A 13,934-nucleotide genomic window follows, 5' to 3' on the forward strand; every position below is an offset into this window, starting at 1 on the left:
TTTGACAAAAAAAATTTTTCAGATGATTTCGATGTTTCATGCAATTTTAAGACATATGGCATCAAAAATTTTTCGATTTTCAAAAGACTCAATCTTTGAGCGCTTTGCGCCACTCTCCCTTAATTCCGATTGAGCTGAAATCCGGCATAGGATGTATTTTCGAGGTGATAAACATTTTGTATAGGGTAACTTTTTGAAATTTTAGGGTCGATTTTTTCCCATACATTCTTTGACACCCTAATGTACATGGCAACATGGAGAAAAAAAACGAAATGGAAAACATGGAATAAAACCGAAAAAAACCCTCAAAACCAAATTAGTACCCCGTTATAGATCACAATGAATCCGGTTTAAATTGATCACCTTTGAATCGGTTCAATTAACAAAACATTATGGAAATTATACAGAAAATTGTAACGAAGACCGTTTCGGGAGAAAAAATATTTATGTTTTGAAAGCATGTTACAAATGTCGAACTAGGATAGAAGGATTCTTTTATCAATTATCAGGATTGCCCATATTAATTGTATTTATATTGTTGGTGGTTTCCGAGAAATTGTAAATCAAGTGGGCCATTTTGCCCAGTGGCACGATTTAAATCCATCTCTTTTATTTTGATTAATTCAGTTCAAACTTCTCGCCTTTGTGTTTAATTATGCTTTTCGAAGTCATTGCTAACCATACGCGCAACTCCCATGGGTACTTTTTCCCAAATGTCAAACAAAGGTTTTTTAAATGGGTCCAAACTAAAATGCCTTATTATTTTTTTTATTACATTTATTTATTTATTTATTTAGGCTCATCCGCATTTTAGCTCTTACAGAGCCGGATTTTAATTGTGTACATATCATATATTTTGTCGTACCGCGCATTACACAGTTGCCATTTTTAGGCGTAAGAGTATTCCTTCTGTTCTATTGTTCAGTCAGACCACCGAACAGCGGAGACAGTTGAGATGATCAACATCAACAGATCGATGTTTCTTGCAGAGCAGAGCAGTTGTAATAAGTTTGATGAATCGATCTTATTTCGACCGTGGATCGATCTCCATCGATGATGATTGTTGCGTGAACGTAGTTTACAGAATAGTACAAAGAGTCCTGAGTTTTGAACTCACGATCGATCGCTTACTAAGCGAACGCGCAACCAATGTGGATACGAAGAAAAGCTGTTTGGCACAAGGAAATAAATGACCATGGTTGCGAGTTGTAGGTAGTACTCTTTGTTTATTTTCACCAGGGATTCTCAAAGTGGTCGATATTAACCACTAATTTTGGCTATACGGGTTTCTTGCCCAAAATAATTTAAGTACTTCTGATTTACACGCTCCTGAATAAAAGTGGGAGCTACCATCAAACCATCAAACCAGCAAATCATCATAGCTGATTTTGATACCGTTAGACCCATATTTTTCGGCAGGTATATTACGGAGATGTGTACATAGTAAATTTCGGATTCTTTTAAAGCACAATACACATGGCCGACCATGTTTATATGTTGAAAACGATATTTGCATATTACTTGTCGAACTGTTTGAACACCGTTGAGATCTGGACACTTCGTTTTTCACCTGATTTCTTCTCTTCCTACTAACATTAGAATAAGTTAAATTGTAAATACATATTAGATGTAAGGATAGTTTTATGAATTGAGTGTGAAGTGTCAGTGTGAATGAGAATGTGAATGTGCGTGTGAACACACATCTCCTTACATCTCATCTAAACTCGAGTCGACCGCGAGTAATCGGTTTCCTATTTTATTAATCATAAAATTAAGGAAACATGTTAATATATGCTAGTAGAAATATAGTTAAGAGTTTGGCTTCTTTAAACTTATGTAACTAAGCCTTTTACATTTTTTTTAAACGGATTAATAAAAAAAAATTGATGACAATCTGACTTTTTTTGTGCATCTCGAAGATATCATTAGCATTGCTTATTCTGTTATTTTGTAGTACACACTGAAAGGGTTGACTTCTAACTACATTCTGCAACACAGCTAGTCAATGTCAATGTCACTTTATCAATGCGAATTCCTTCGTACTAATAATGAGCGAAGAATGAGCCTTCGGATGCCTTTGGGTGGTGAATCAATAACAAAAACTCTGTTAAAACAAGCGGGCATATTAAGTTCGACATCTCGAGTAGGTTAGTTTTTTCCCACCTTGTGTTCTTCTCATTGTCAATTGTTAGTTATCGCTGAGTACAGTTGCGTGAAGTATACAGTTTCATTTATACTGCCAGTGTCATCGGTGAGACCTCAAGAGCGGAAAATTTCGCTTTCGGTTGTCCTGAGAAACAAGCAAGCAGCGGTTTATGGAAAACAACAGATTAGATTCGTCAAGCCGAATGGGAACTTATTTCGACGACACGGCGTGATTATGACAGGAAAGATATTTAACTACTTTAGCAGAGGATAATTTCGTTACTTTCAGCAGTAAAGGGTGTGAAACTGTGGCTATTTAAACATTTTTGAGTATCGATTCTTATTCATTTTCCTTGCTTTAAAAAGAACTGATTTTCGTATACAATTCAGCAAAAAATTAAAAAGAAACTCCAGCACCATCAGTGCCGTTTATGCGTGGAGTGTGCCAGACAGAATTCGGCCCTCTGTTGGTTTATCTAATTTACAAGTAACTCGAACCTACCGACGCATATCGTGGCCCATTCTGCTGCCACTTGGCGCTTATTTTCGCCGACCCAGCTGAGCAGTGCGGAATCTGTAATTTAGGTGTGTTTGTTTTGGGTGTTGGTTTGAGTAATGAGATGTTTCAACTTATCATCGTTTCATATCTGTAGCGTGAAATTTTTGGCCTCCACGAAATTGCGCCCAGCAGTGCGAGGGAAAGCCACAGGCCCGCGATATGTTGTGTGTGTGTGTGGGTGTTATTGTTCGGTATGTTTCTTGAAAGGTCCATACAATTGACCTCGTTTATGGGTTGGATTGCCAGCCAAAAATATCGCGGTAGTTCCATTAGGGCAAGCGATCAGCGATAAAGATCTCAACCGTTCACTTGCATTTGAAATTCATGCCGAAACACGGTAGGGAATCAACCTGGAGAACGGTGACTGCTTCGCCGAAAACAGTAATCTTGATGTTTACGACGTGGCATTACACTTCCTGAACTTCCAGCGATTGTTCGGTTGCTTTTTGGGCACAATAGATTTGTCCAAGTGACTAATTTCGTTTTATTTATCTATTTTCATTATTCAGCTGGTCAGGCAAGGGGAACCGCTCAGATAGTGTGTAGAACAAAGATTTTAATTTATGGCGTTTTGCATAAATAAGTTAAGTAATGGGACAGTAAATAGCGAAAAGTAAAGCTCGACCCATTAGTGTATTTAGATCTGTTATCGCAGCTTTGCAATCGTAAATTACGAGACCGATACAATCTTGAGTTACCAGCTGCGTGAGTTTGATCCCGTTTTATTAGCTAATCTTGACTGATTCAATTACCATTTTTTGACCGAAATGGTATATTTTCACTGGACTATAATACAAGTTCTAAATGACAATGAAAGCAATTTATCTGAGCCTAAAATCTATCTTCACGGTTTGCATTGGCAGGTGCACACAGAGAAGCGTAAAAAATAATTGCAGTAAAATCATATCAAGAGAACGCGTACTACATGTTGTTAGAATTAATAACAACAAGATTAAATTAGTACCGAAAGCACGCAATTTAATCTGCCTCCCGTAAAACCGGTAGCCCATAAATAATGACAAGCCTTCTTCTAGGCTAGATGGTGCGATGATGGATATTAGCTGGCCCGTGGTAAATGTGTTTTGCAGCACATCAACCTAATAAAATTCTCCTTGTTTTACGCAATCACATCTCCCCCGTTATGGTGCTGATACTGGAGGTTATAAAATTATCCGAAGAATCACGCGATTTCCTAAGTTCAAAGCCGAATGAAAGAAGAAAACGTAAATATAATTTTCGCGCTTATATTCGAACCTATCATTACATTTTTCTCTGCCCTCACAAACTGAATAAATATACAAATAATTATTCCGACTGATAAACAAAGCAATTATCAAGATAATCTAGGGAAGAAACAACATGATTTAACCCGCTGAGCTTCGATAAAACTCCAGCCCGCTTGATCCTTCCCCTGAGTGCTGTGTATCCCCTAATTTATTATTTATTATTATTTCTCCAAATGAATAACTTTAATTTATTATTCAATTGTGGAGCCCAACCCTGTTGCTGTTGTGTGGCACGGTAGCTGAACAGCTGCAGGAGCTCCGAACCGAAATGGGGAGGAAATTCAACCATCGGATAGACTAGCCTTCTTCAAACCCCATCTGCATGTGTTGTCCAAATTTATGTAAAATTTCTCGTTGATAGCAGCTTAAAGAGACATTTCGAGAAACTGCTAGATAAATGACCTACATTTTTATTAGACCCGCTCACCCATTTGTCACCGCACCACAGTGGCCAGCGCCGTTGGATACGCTCTCGTGCCATCCGCACGAGCGATGCCGGCCGGTTACCGTCCGGAGGGCCTCGGGCGGACATAGAGGTAATATCATAAATTTGGTTTAATAATACTGTAACACAATCGGTCCATGATGCTAAAACGTTTCCTGGTTCTCCTGGCATCAACAGCGTTACTTTGGTGGAGGACCCGGTTCCTTGAGCATTAGTTTTTATTTTCAAGCGCAAGAAAGCGTTTTTCGGGGGTGGATATATTTCATGGTGTTGCTAGATCGACGTGGACGTTCTCCAGTTATAGAGAGGCTCTATCCAAGCTATTTTAACGAGACTTCCGCTTGTTTCACTATTTGCTTCGCAAGAGTCATGTGTTTAAAGGTGAAGGGTTGTCAGATCCTAGAAAACATCTTTATAATCATGGTGTAGGTATTTCCTTTCAAACGGTTTTATTTTTATGTATAAGACTGGAAAGTAAAAAGTAATTTATTTTTCCATCAGACGGCTTTAGTGATATCGATATCTCGCGTTGTATAAGTGCGAAAGGGTTACTTTAGGTAACATTACAAAATATAAAATTTCATACTGAACACGTGTTCATGAACATGTGTAGAGTTTTGTTTGACTTAGTATTATTTGAGTAGGGGAACTGTGGGTTGGTAAGCCCGTCACTGGGGGTAAGACCGGCACACCTTGAGTTTTACTAGAAAACACTAATTAACTATGTTTTTGAACACGGTACATGTTATTATTTTACACGTTTTAAATCAAATCCAACCCACCGTGAATTATTTATTTATTTTGTTTATTTATTTATTTACCATCTTTGGTCACAGACCACACAGACTATTTAGACATTCTTAATTCTATCTTTGAAAACTAGTCTACTTATGTTGAAATCAAAAATATCGTGCACATCGTTAAAAAGCCTACAGCATCTATCTAGCGGATTGTTATATCCGTATGTAGTACGGTGCCCTTGAACTCTGAGAAAGGTAGTGCTTCGGAGTTGGCGGTTCGGAACGTGAATATTAATATTTTGCAGTATGCTGCCGCAGTCGATGTTGTTGCTTAGTACGTCGTAGATGAACAGCCTTTGCAGAAAACTACGCCGGCTCGACAGAGTTTGGAGTCCGATGAGCGCGCATCGATGTTCGTAAGGCGGTAGATTGTCGGGATTTGTCCATGGGAGCCGCCGTAATGCACTTCTTATAAAACGTTTCTGGATTTTTTCGATACGTGTTACGTGCACACTGTGATACGGGGCCCAGATCTGCACTCCATACTCTAATACGCTGCGAACCAGAGAACAGTACAGTGACTTCATGGCATGTACGTCGTCAAATTGCGCTGTATTTCTTCTCAGGAAGCCAAGCATGGAGTTTGCTTTAGTGACTGTCATCGATATGTGCTCGTTGAATCTCAATTTCCTGTCTAATAGTAGCCCAAGGTCGTCAAATGTTAAAATATTAATCAAAACAAACGCGAGTACCGATGATGTGCAACCGGGTGTAATTGTTCGATGATATATTTATGGTCTACATATACGCGAAGGTAGAGAGTGAACGACTGCAATTCTTACTACATAATCAACAAAAGCGGTGCGAGGAATAATACATTCACTTGCGAGACACTATCATGAGCAACGCCGACACAGCTTTAGTTATAGCCAGGCTAAAGCGCAATGCATTGTCATGACATTGCGCGTGTGTTCAAACACAAAATGAAGTTCGATCGTATTCGTCCCCACATTTTGTTGGTTGTATTCTGTTGAATTGGAAACAGCGCAATTTTGCATTCTGTTCAAGCTGAAGTCCAATCGAGTTGAGCAAATGTGACAACCTTGCCACGCAATTCGACGTAAACAACATTGGTCTCCATGTTCCATTTCTATGAAGCAAAAATAGTAATGGTTTTTCGGGTGGAATAAACACGCAAAATTTAGCATTCAAACACATTCAAAACAAATTTAGCATCCAAACGAAATCGAATAATAATTTTCATTCAAGTTTCAACAATTTAGAATTATTTCCGGAATTATGCCGATCAGATAGAGAGTAAATTGAACCACAAATACGGATGACTTATTTTGACCATTGTTTCGCGACAAGGCGAACGAATTTAAGAGTGTAAAAGTCGATTTCGATCGAATTGTAAAATCCGATCACTCATATGCATATATGAATATTGAGTTCTGCAAATCGGTGAAGAGTAATAAAAACATCCATGAATAAAGGAAGCAATATGACTGTGTTTCAAACTTAGATTACCGATGGGAATACTCCTCGATTGAATGACAACGATAAAATAACGCGATTCCAAACAGGCCGATTAATCAGCTCCATTGAAGTTAGCTGGCGTATCGCTGTTTTCCAATTTATGAACGAGACCAAGCTGTTATAAACTAAGCCATGTTGAAAATCACATGCACGTATTTTCTAACAAGGAGACAGCAATAAATATTGATTTTCTATATTTTATTTTTTCTACTTTACGACAAACTTCAAACTTTTATTACTTTTTTCAGTTGACGTTTATGTTTTAAGAGATCAAACATGTCAGTTACGTTAATGAAATACACCAAGAAACATCATATAACCTTTCGTTCAAATCATTTAATTCGTTTTTTTTTATCGGTCACATTCGATTTATGTTAAAGATCGTTAAAATATTCAAACACACTTACAATACATTAGTGTGTTTTATTCAACACCCAAAATATTCACTAGAAATAATTTATTTGGCAGAACAACGTTTGCCTGGTCAGCTAGTATATATATATATATATATATATATATTAGGCTGTCAAAAAAGTCCTGTGGTATTTCCGCGAGGTGTCGTTGTAAGCGCGTAGTTCTAGTTGTATTCATTGTATCGAGTCATACTATAGCTTGTTGGAAAGGTATTTATATGCGCGATATAATATAGTCCTTGACAGTGTTTTGTTTGGTTGAGTCGTTCGTGAGTTATAGTGTCGCAAATATGGAGCAAAATAAAGAGAAAATCCGACATATTTTACAGTACTACTATGGCAAAAGCAAAAATGCATCTCAAGCTGCCAATAAAATTTGTGCAGTTTAAGGACCCGATACAGTTTCCATTTCCACCGCACAACGATGGTTTCAACGTTTTCGTTCTGGTGTAGAGGTCGTCGAAAATGCGTCACGCTCCGGAAGGCCTGTCGTCGAAAATTGCGACAAAATCGCTGAATTAGCCGAGAAAGACCGGCATAGTAGCAGCCGTTGCATGGGCCAAGAGCTGGGGATAAGTCATCAAACCGTTATTAACCATTTGAAGAAGTTTGGATTCACAAAGAAGCTCGATGTATGGGTGCCACACACGTTGACACAAAAAAACATCTTTGCCCGTATCGACGCATGTGAATCGCTGCTGATGTCGCAGGTCGCAGGATCGCCATGTCGCACCCAGTAGTTTCTTTCGGTTATATGAAAAGACTTTCACGTACGCGTTCATACTGAGCCCGCCCAACTGGGTCAGACTCCCTTTTATTCAATTCGTTTATTTCTTACAACTAGCTACAACCTAAATTCTATTATTATGCGTGGTCAGGCGAATTGTAGTAAAACACATAACACATGTGTCCGAAAAGATGTCAACCGGAATCGAAAGCATAAATAGGAAACGTTTGCGCATTTGCGCAAGCATGTGTTTGTCATTAAATTCACGCTAGCGAAGCTAGCGAAGAAGTGCAAAAGTAAACAAAGGAAGTTAATGGTCAGCGCGTCATATTATGCAATAAATAACCATCGGAACCTTGGCCTGAATTTACGACATGGTTCGCATGTTTATTTTGGTTGCACAGCGTGACGCACTTGCTAGAATTTTGTTGCCATAAGGGCATGTGTATCGGGTTGTAGGTGGTCCAGTGATCCTGTTACACCTTCCCTCTTTTTGAGAATGATGTAATCTAATGGAATCATTCGTGTTCAGTAAATTTCGCCTAGAATTCGTCTGACCTTACAATTATTCTGGTTTTTGTATGTATAAACATGTTTGTTTAATATTTGGAATATGTACATTTTTTTTTGTATTCGAGTTAATTAACTAACTAATTACTAACTTGGTAAACTGTTGTAGTATACAATACAACATAGGTATTTGAATAGGTAATATTATAAACTCGTGATCGTCTGGGAATTTAATTTAGTTATGCATTCCCTTCCCCCTAATGGAGATGGGTTGCTCATTAGTTGCATTTTATTATGCGATTTTTATGTATAGTCTGTTTGTTTTTAGTTTTAATGTCTACAATTGTGACATTGGGATGCTCAATTGATATTATTTGGAATGGTCCAAGGTATATTTTATCTAGTTTTCTTCTGTTCTCATTCGTTAACAGGACTGAATCTCCTATTTTTATTTGTATTGGTTTGGCAAGTTCACTTTGTTTATCTGTACGCTTCTTTTTTATTTTATCAATTAACTCTTTAGTAGTCTTTGCTGTAACTTTTAGTTTGAACTGTAGCTCTTTGTGGTAGTCTTCGAGATTGTATATTGGTTCTATATGTGTAGGATTTTGGATATTGAAGGGTAGTATGGCGTTTCTGCCAAAAACGAGTTCGAAAGGTGTGTAGGAAAAGTCTGTGTGAGGAGTCGTGTTGTAACAGAATGTGTAGTAAGGCAGCCAGTCATCCCAATCACTTTGTGTAGGGTTGACAAATTGTCTTACGTATTCATTCAGACAACGGTGATTCCTTTCTAGTCCTCCTATGGATTGGGGGTGATAGGGTGTCGAAAAATTTTGTTTTATCTGTAATAGTCTAGATATGTTCTCGAATAATTCATTCTTGTATTCGGTTCCTTGATCTGTTTGGATAACAGAAGGAGTGCCGTAAACAAGGATGCAGTTTTCGACGAAAGCTCTTGCTATTGTAGATGCTTGTTTGTCGGAGGTTGGTTTTATTATTACATATTTGGAAAGGTTACATTGGATAGTTAGGGCGTATCTGTTTCCGGAATTTGATTTATTGAAGGGGCCAATCGTGTCCATGGATATATGGTCGAAGGGTTTTTGAGGGGTTTTGGTTTGTATATAATTTTCGTTAGATGTCGTTAAGTATTTGTTCTGTTTGCACTGTATGCAATTTCTGATGTAATCATAAATTTCTTGTTTCATTTTTGTCCACGAATAGAGTCTACTGAGTTTTTTGTATAGTCGGCTGGCACCAACGTGTCCGCCTATTGGTGTGTTGTGAAAATTTTTTAGGATACTTAGTTTTTCTTCACTGCTTTCTATCACACGCTTGGGTGTGTAGAGCACTATTTGCAAGTCTTTTAGTGAGTCGTTACAAGTCTTCTTGAAGAGTTGAACGCTGCATAATTGGAATATTGCGCTCGATAACGCTAGAGCTATCACGCTTATTCTCAGTTTCTTGGTCATATTTTCAATTTTTTGTAATAAGTTTCCTAGGGATTTTTCGTCATTGCTTGCAATTTCAGTGTATGTCGACATTTTTTCTCTATATCCTGTTTTGTTTGTTATTGCGCATTTTATTATTTCAGTTTCATTTTCACAAGTGATTTCATTACTTTCAAATGCGCGTCCGCATTGAAGTTTGGGTAGACTCTCCCATTCTCTAGGTTCGACTGCCTCGTACACTTTAAGTTGATCAGACTCGGTGTTGTCGAGTGCAGTGAAATTCGCTTTTTCGGGGTTATTTTCAATTCTTTGTGTTTTCCTAGTCATGGCTCTAGTTTGCATGGCCATCACTGTTTTCAGTGTTTCAGAGTCAATTTTTATTCTTGATAGGGCATCAGCCGTTACATTTAGTTTTCCTTGTAAGTATTCTACGTCGAAATTAAATTCCTCTAGATCCAGCCTCATTCTAGTGAGTTTTGATGAGGGGTCTTTCATAGAAAATAGGTAAACTAAAGGTCTATGATCTGTCTTCACAGTGAATTTTCTACCATAAAGATAGGGTCTAAAATACGTTATTGCCCAGTGAATTGCAGTCAATTCCTGTTCAATCGTTGATTTATTTGCCTCACCTTTCGTGAAGGCTTTGCTCGCATAGGCTATTGGAAGTTCTATTCCGTCTTGTTCTTGGGTTAATACTGCGCCACATGCCACTTGCGAGGCGTCAGTTATTAGTTTGAATTCTCGTGTAAAATCAGGAAATTGAAGTAACGTTGGTGAAATGAGTTCATTCTTTAATTTATTAAATGCTATTTGACATTCGGGGGTCCAGTCAAATTTTACGTTTTTTCTTAGCAGTTTGTTCAATGGGTGTGCTATTTCTGCGAAATTCGGTATAAACCTTCGATAATAATTACAGAAGGCTACAAAACGCCTGACTTCATCGGGAGTCGAAGGTGTGGGGTAATTTAATATTGCTGAAAATTTTGTTTGGTCGGGCTGTATGCCGACAGCTGAAATATTGTGTCCTAGGTATGTCACGTCGGGTCTAAAAAATAAGCACTTTTGGGGATTTAATTTTAGGTTATACTTTTGTAGTTGTTGAAATACATTTTCTAAATTGTTGAGGTGATGAGTTACAGAACATCCAACAACGATTATGTCGTCAATATAAAGAAATGCACATTGGGGAGGTAGTCCGCTGAGAGCTATGGACATCATTCTCTGGAAACTGTTTGGGGATATATTAAGGCCGAAAGGTAACCTAGTGAATTCGTAGTGGCCGTTAGACGTTGAAAATGCTGTGTATTTTTTTGATTTGTCGTCAAGTTCTATTTGGTGAAAACCTGACATTAAATCTAATGTGGAAAAGTATTTTGCTCTACCTAAATTATCAAGGATTTCGTCTATTCTTGGAAGTGGAAATTTATCTGGTGTAATTTTTTTGTTTAGTTGGCGGAAATCAACCACCAATCGCCATTTCTTATCTTGGTTGTTAGATTTTTTGGGAACCAGTAATATTGGTGAGTTATATGGTGAGATGGAATGTTGAATTATTTTATTATCGAGCATGTGATTAATTTGTTTATTTATTTCTGTTGTTTGGGCTTCAGGTGTTCTGTAATTTTTTATATATACTGGAGTTTTGTCTTCTAAACATATTTTTTGCTTGTAGAAATTGTTTGTTGTTAATGTATCTTTTTCCAAAGCGAAAATGTCGTTATAAGTTGTACAAAGTTTGATAAGTTTAGTTTTCGCATTGTCTGGTGTGTTTTCCAGTTTTAATTCTTTGAGTAGTTGGGTAATTCTATTCGGAGAATCCTGATTTATTGTTGTGTTAAGTTGATTAATGGAGTATTCGCTTAAAGGTATTGCTAGTGGTTTGAAATCTGTTGGTATTGTTGTTTCACTTGTATTAGTGTTTATGAGATTAATATATGATGAATTTTTAGAGATTATTGAGTTTGCGCAGAATAGGCCTGGTTTAATTTCTTGTGCTATTATGACGGTATCCTCTTCTATGTTCGGTAAGAAAAATTGTTTTATTAACTGACATCTTGGTGGGATAACGTAATTATTATCCCAGTTATCTTGAATTGGTATCTCTATCTGCGTATTATCATAAAAGAATGTCATTAGCCATGTTTTCAGACATAGGTTACATTCAAATTTGGTTAGAAAGTCTCTACCTAAGATGCCATCAGCTTTTATTGGAAATTTATTGCTGACGATTTGGAATTGATGTGGAATTTCTATGTCATTGAATATAATGTTTGTGCATGTGCTTGCAATTGTTTCTATTTTTCCTTCTGTAACTCCGTTAATAATGCATTTATTGTTGGTGTCTATTATTTGCTTTCCGTTAATTGGGTCTTCTTTGATTATAGAGATGTCCGCACCTGTGTCGATTATTAATGTGCATGGTCTTTTAGTCATTTGCATTTTTAGGGTGACGAACATTGAACAAGTTACGTCACATTTGTAAATGTTTAACATCGGTTTCCTAACTGTTGGTTTCCCTCCAATGACATAACCGGCTCGGACTGGAGGTCGTCCGTCGGAATTTCTTCGTTTCCCGTCAATCGGATGTATTGTACCGGACGGTTAAAATTAGCATTGTGTTGGTTGTTGTGATATCGCTGCGTGTTATTATTTGTAAATTGACCTCGAACTTGGTTCTGTCGGCCCTGGTTGTTATTATTTCTTTGAGGAAAAGTTGAGTTGTTGAAAAATTGTGCGTTTCTGCGTTGTTGATTATTAAAGCTGTGTTGGTTTCTACCTCTGTTGGTAGAATTAAATGGATAACGCTGATAATTGCCCCTGTTAGCAGGGTGGTTGAAATTGTTATTATATCGATTTGTGTTTCTGTTAATTTGCGAATAGGAGAGAATGTTAACGTTCGAACTTGTGGAATTTTCTTCCAGTGCTTTTGTTGTTGCATCTGAAAATGAGTTGAAAGTACCCGCTCTGATGATTAGAGAGGTTTTTTCGTTTTTCAGTCCGTTAGCTAGGCTTTTTATTCCTTCCTTTGTTGCCAATGATTTAGCAACCTGTGTTGGAACTTCAATTCCGATGTACGCATTTTCTAATTTGTTGACCAGTATTTCGAGATCTTGGCAAAAATTTTCTATATTACCATTTTGTCTCAGACCGGTCATTTTTGCTATTATTTGAGCGGGGGGTGTGGATTTAATTGTCGATTTAAGGGTTTGAATGATTTCTTCCAAAGAAGATGGTGTGTCGGGGAAGGCATTTCTAGCTCTTCCTTCGAGTTTTGTTAAAATAACTGTTATGATAGTCGTTTTATTGTCATTTGTTTCTAGTGTTTTTACTAGGTTCAGTGCGTCCAAAAATGATTTTAGTTTGTCGATTGTTCCGTCAAATTGAGGGACTATGGAGGAAGTGAGTTTAATAGTTTCTGGAAGGTTTGCCATTTTTGATTTTATTTTGTTCAATCCTACTGTAAATAAAACCGCTAGTCCAATCTCTTTTAGGCTACGTCTTTTATACTGTTTATTACTAGTTATAGTTTCTCTAATATTTTGGATAGCTTCTTTAGCTGTTGATATGTAGTGGGTGCAGTCCGATCCCTTAATAGTATTTATATTTAGTTTTAAAATTCGTTTTACTTCGGCATATAATTGCTCTGCTTCTTGTAGTTTAGCCCTCAATGTAGTTTTTCTAAGATTTTTTACTATTTCTTGTTGGATCGTCTTGTTGATTGTTTGTAGTTTTTGGACGTTTTTATGTAACTTAGCTGTAGTTTGATCCATCTGGTTTTATACTAGGTCGGACGCCGCTTGCATTTTACGTGCCGCCTCCACAGCTTGAGCTGTTACCCATGTTTTGTAGGCTTTAAAAAGTTTCATGAGCGTTGTTATGATAATTACGCCTAGAAGAATACAAAGGATTGTTCCTTGGTATTCGTGCATTTGACCATGATTTTCTAAGTGGTTCAATATTTGGACCTGAGGGTCTCCTGTATTTGCTACAGTTTTAGAGCTAAAAAGACCCATGCTGGTCTCAAAACACATTGGGCAACAACTATCTATGTATTTATTTCGTTTTTTTTTTTTTTTTTTGGCAGACTTATCTCACTTCTTAACTAGGCGAACCTAGCCA

This window comes from Toxorhynchites rutilus, chromosome 2 (genome assembly GCF_029784135.1).
Source record: "Toxorhynchites rutilus septentrionalis strain SRP chromosome 2, ASM2978413v1, whole genome shotgun sequence".
Classification (NCBI taxonomy): domain Eukaryota; kingdom Metazoa; phylum Arthropoda; class Insecta; order Diptera; family Culicidae; genus Toxorhynchites; species Toxorhynchites rutilus.